General features: G+C 40.5%; 1 long non-coding RNA gene across 1 annotated transcript; it reads left to right on the plus strand.

Moving 5' to 3' along the window:
- The first annotated feature begins 316 nt into the window (after positions 1-316).
- LOC109475371 lies at positions 317-3363 on the plus strand. Its single transcript, XR_002140534.1, has 3 exons — positions 317-802; positions 1790-2873; positions 3286-3363. It is a non-coding gene; the product is annotated as an uncharacterized LOC109475371 (long non-coding RNA).
- Positions 3364-5052: the final 1689 nt, after the last annotated feature.

The following is a 5052-nucleotide window of genomic DNA, read 5'->3' on the forward strand; positions in this document are numbered from 1 at the left end:
ATTATAATTTTACTATTATTATTATTATCGGTTTAATTATTTCCTTTCAAACTTATTGTTATCGTTATTTCAATTATCTTACCTGTTCCATTGGACGTGAAAGATGTGTAGGAGAACTGGAACCCCTGACGTGTTTGACTGTAGTCAGATGTAAACCTCAGGAACAACTTGTTAGATGTGCTGAATATCGGGCTGATTGACAGTTGACCTGTTAACCTGGACATCAGACATTAACAATATATGTTAGAAATACAGTATATTACATTGTATCCTTTATATCCGTTTGTTTTTTGCGACGTCCTCAGGGGACGGAGCATTGTATAGTACTGCGATCGATGTGCCAGGAATTCTAAAAATTCCGCCAATGCGTCCCCTAGGGAATTCACTTTTGGCCATGCCGGTAGCAGCTGTGCCTTGTTTAGACTTCAGTGTCATTTTATTTGGGGCGTGTGTGGTATTCCTATTTACATTGTAAGAATGTTGATCTTACAGTATAATTTTCACATCTTTCCGCCCACGCAACCCGGAGTTACATGTATAACAGTTTTAAAATCGACGAAAAGCACCCGCGCGTTATAGTGGACGCGCCGCATATATTATCAGGCGGTGGTGGAACCCTCCCACGTGACCGCGCCGGCCAATCAGAACGCTGAGTTTTACAAAACTTTCATTTAGGTAGCGATTTTTCTACCCCAGTATCTCGTTAAATTTCTCTACAATGGGATTATTTTGAAAGTTCAGAGTTGCGCCAAACTGTCGAGGAGACATCCCTTCGTCGCTGGTAGGCTATCGCTGAACACAGGTACGTCGCCTTTTTCCGATATTTGTGCCGTAAATATACAAGGTTCGTGGGTGCCCTAAAGCAACATAATTTACGATTTTCTCGATTTTGTGCCATTTTCAGTGGTCTAATTCGGGATTTTCCGAGAGGGTTCATTATACGACATGAAGAAAAATCTATACTGTGTATCTTAAACTCCCAAAAACCTTTACTGAACCCCTGTGAACCCCTAACCGTTCGGCCGCTATGAGGCAAAATACAGGACGATGCACAGCGAAATTTTGTTGTTGTATAATTTAAGCCAAGATGGCGGCCGGGCTAAAAATTGGCGTCCACAGAGTTTTCCGGTACGAATTCTTCTGAAACATTTACAGACAAAGTGAGATTTTGTCGACTATGATTAGGACTACTTAGTGACTTAATTCATGTATTTGTTATCGCTTGGTTTCGAACGATCGTGTGCATTTTCGTTGACGATAAAGGGGGAGGGGGGCGGGAAACGCTGCCGAGTTACTCAAGTCGGTCCCCTTTTGTTGTGCAAAAATATTGTCCACACATACTTTCATGAGACTTTTTGTTCTTGACATATCAAGATGCCGAAAGTAGCGACCTAGAACAGCTGCCCTTCCAACAGCTGCCCTTCCAACAATACTTTTGAAATAAATCCAGTTGCAGGCAGACAGCTTTATGCTATGTTTATGTGTGTGCTGCATGCTGAATACTGGTGCATAATAATATAATCTACAGTATATAAATGCAGTACCTACCTTTCTGGGATGGAGCTGTTGTTCATTACTAATTTTTCTATCAAATGATAAAGACTAACTGTAACTTCCTGGTGCACTGCCGAGTATTACTAGATACAAGCACTGTACTAAGTAGTTATGGGTGCTTCAGTTTGGACATGATAAAATTGCCATTTTTATTTCTTTACCAGCTCTCCATGGTCTCTGTCCTTTTATATATGTGGTTCATGTAAACTGATCATAATTTCGTCTTCCTATCTAGCCTGCGGTATGTCAAGAAGCGAGCCATATCTCACATCAGATTCAGAGTTTGCAGCCCCACTGCCAGGAATGGAAACGCTATGCAGGATTCAGATGTCACCATCAGGAAGAATTGTCAATAGCCAAATAATTCTACAATCCCATACCCACACACGTTTTCTTGTTACATGTTAATTCAACTGAAGAATGTAATTTCAGTATGTACCCAAGTGTGATCATGACAGTGAACACAGGCATGTCCCATCTCTGATGTTTGGTGTGACAATGGCGTTCCAGTTAGAATATGTTGACCATTTAGAATAAAAACATATATCCTGCAACTTTAGGCTTAAGCCATTGCTTTGTGTAAATTTCTCACAACAGTTACAAAGAAGACAGTTTTTATTGCACAAGGATAAAGAGACTAGCATTTCAATTACAAATACAGTTCCTGCGATGTTATGCTTCAGTCAAAAAATAAGAATTCCAATGCTGAGATATGTGAATGATAAGCTATTCATTGCACAGTGATATACAAAAAGGAACATCAGCATTTTTCACATCTTCAATCTAGATATAGATTTCATGTTTCCCTTCAGTAGATACTACTGTCCGAGGTCGCAGCTACAATGATGAATGTGTAGTCTATTTCAGAAAGAGAATGAATAGGATACTGTACATGTACATTTTTTTGTACATGTATTTGATTGTGGAGTGGTTAACCATGGTAAGGCAGGACTTGTGGAGGAATCCGTGTAACCTGACAGGGAGAATGTGAACAGTATACAAAATGTAAATACAATTCTGCATGTTGGCAATCTATTCATGTAGTCTGTTTTAACGGTAAATTTAACCTATAGTCTGTTCACTGTCATAGTACAGTCAAAATCCAATCGAATCTCTACACAACAACCCTGAGAGGATGTCACCCCAGCATGGTGTCCAGTATAGAGAAGAATATCAATATAGGACCTAAAACGGTAGATACATGTAGTTTAGGGGTAATCTAACTGATCAAATTATCCACATCTTACATACCTTCTATAATGCAAACCACATGTACTAAGCTGGCCAACCATATCTATTTTTTACGTCCAATATTAGTTGTTTTTTTTAACGGTGTCGCTCAATTTAAGGCCAATTATTTTTGGCCACTTCTAGGCATAGAGCTAGAGGTACTTAAGTGAGTATAATGTAGTTATGTCAGGAGATGGCGGTGGACCTTTGTTCTGAAGCTTTGTAGATTGTAATCGGACGGAAAGCAGCTGTTTGGAAGAGAGTTCCATAATTTTGTAGTGCGGGGAAAGAAGCTGTTGTTGTAAAATGGCTTGGAGACAGGTATGTTGACGATGTATTGATGAGAGCAGGAAGAGAACCTAGTGGCACGCTGAAAGGTTCTGAGCGGTGGAACAAGAAGTGCAAGTTCTCCTGAACATCGACCGTGAAAGTATCTGTAGAAGAGGGATAGCGATGCGACATTGCGTCTGTGTGAGAGGGAATCCAGCTTTGCGGCCAGAGAATAAGCATTCTACCCTATGATGAAAGGACAACATAGACTGCTCCATCAAGTTCATTCCATCATATTTTCCAGCCACTGACATCACTGTTGTACTGTACAATACAGCAACAAAATCATTGCATACAATTCATGTAAGAGTGTTGTGCAACATTTAGATTACTAGTACATCAAATACAGAGTGGATTAATGCTCCTTTAGTATCAATCCATTTACCCTCAATTTACTCTTATAAAATAAAGGAAGTGTCTCTACATTGAACTAATCTACATTCATACTATATACATATACATACATATACATTCTAGCACCAATTTATTACATATTATATCAAGAGCAAGTGCACATGGTTAGGGTTGCTAAAAGCAAACTCAGTGGTTTCCATTTGTTTTTGGATAACATTATATACTGTATCAGTGTATGTACCCGGTTACCATAAGCTGTTGATAACTTAATACATTTATGTATTCAACTCTTTTGGTTGCTCCAAGAAATGATTCATTGGACCTTGACACATGCAGCATGAAGCAAAGACAGCTATTACAGCAGTCCCCACCGTGGTGCAAGGTTCTGTAGATGTTGGAAGGACTTACAAAGGCCCTGCATACCGAGTCTGTGGTGAATGAGAAGAATCGAATGAAAATGTTCAACGGTTCCGATGCATGTATTTTTTTTACCTAAATAAAAATATCATCACACAAATTATGCTCAAAGACAAGACATCATACGGTAGTTATGAACTCTCAACACAACAAACTGCACAGTGAACAACATCTATATTCCAGCATTTCCAAGTTGAAAGCCTTAGCTTGTATCGTTCTTTGAACATCGCTCGCGGACTAAGGTAGGTACGGAAGGTATCGCCCCCTTCCCCTCACTACACAACGAAGCCCAACAAAATTTGTGTTTCTAAATACAACAACTACATACACATAGCATCATTATCCCAACCGAAACCCAGTAGTACGTGGGGACACAGTGGTAGAGGTTGTAAAATATGCCCCGTGACAGTGGGATAGGGTTTTTGTTGCTTCCGACACCAAAATGGTCCAAATAAATATTTGTGACGTTCGTTCTTTTACGCTATTTATTTTGATTATTGTGCCGATTAAAATCGCTAAGCTACAACAATTCTTGTTCTTGTTCTTGTTCGGGTACTGCACAACACCCCTAGATTGGGGTAAAACGTGCAGGGGAGCTGTGCGATGCGTTATTGCTGCTTCCTCAGGTGTTGTAGTACTGCAGCGTTGAACTTCGTGGGTTCCGCAGTATCAGTTATCTCTTGGGGCAAAATGTTCCAATCTCTGACAGTTTGTGGAAAATATGAATATGAATTACACTATGACCAAAGTCTACACAAACCTGGTGTCTTCTGGGGATAAGTAGATGGCCCGTAAACGCGTTCCTGGCGATCAAAACAACAGTAGAAGAACGCGACGATGTAGCGGTGGCCATTTTGAATGCGTATTTTGAGCTCCCGGCACGACCGCTCGGGGCGGCCGCTAGCAGCTCAAATGAGCCCGCTGCGCTTCTGACCGAGAAAATTACCCGTCATGCTTAGCGACCCTTCCACCACCGCCTGGCCGCTACCCTACTGAGCGCGACTGATGCTTCGCCTCTAAAATAGATCTTTTAGACTGTGCGAGCTTGTGATGCAAAACTAGAAAATGATAAGAGTGTGTAAAACCAAGGTAAAACCTGTGGTAAAACTTACAAGTGTTGTCCATAGAATCACAAGAGTAGTGTACATCTGATGTTATCATGTATGC

Source organism: Branchiostoma belcheri, unplaced genomic scaffold, assembly GCF_001625305.1.
Source record: "Branchiostoma belcheri isolate BF01 breed outbred unplaced genomic scaffold, Haploidv18h27 scaffold335, whole genome shotgun sequence".
Classification (NCBI taxonomy): Eukaryota; Metazoa; Chordata; class Leptocardii; order Amphioxiformes; family Branchiostomatidae; genus Branchiostoma; species Branchiostoma belcheri.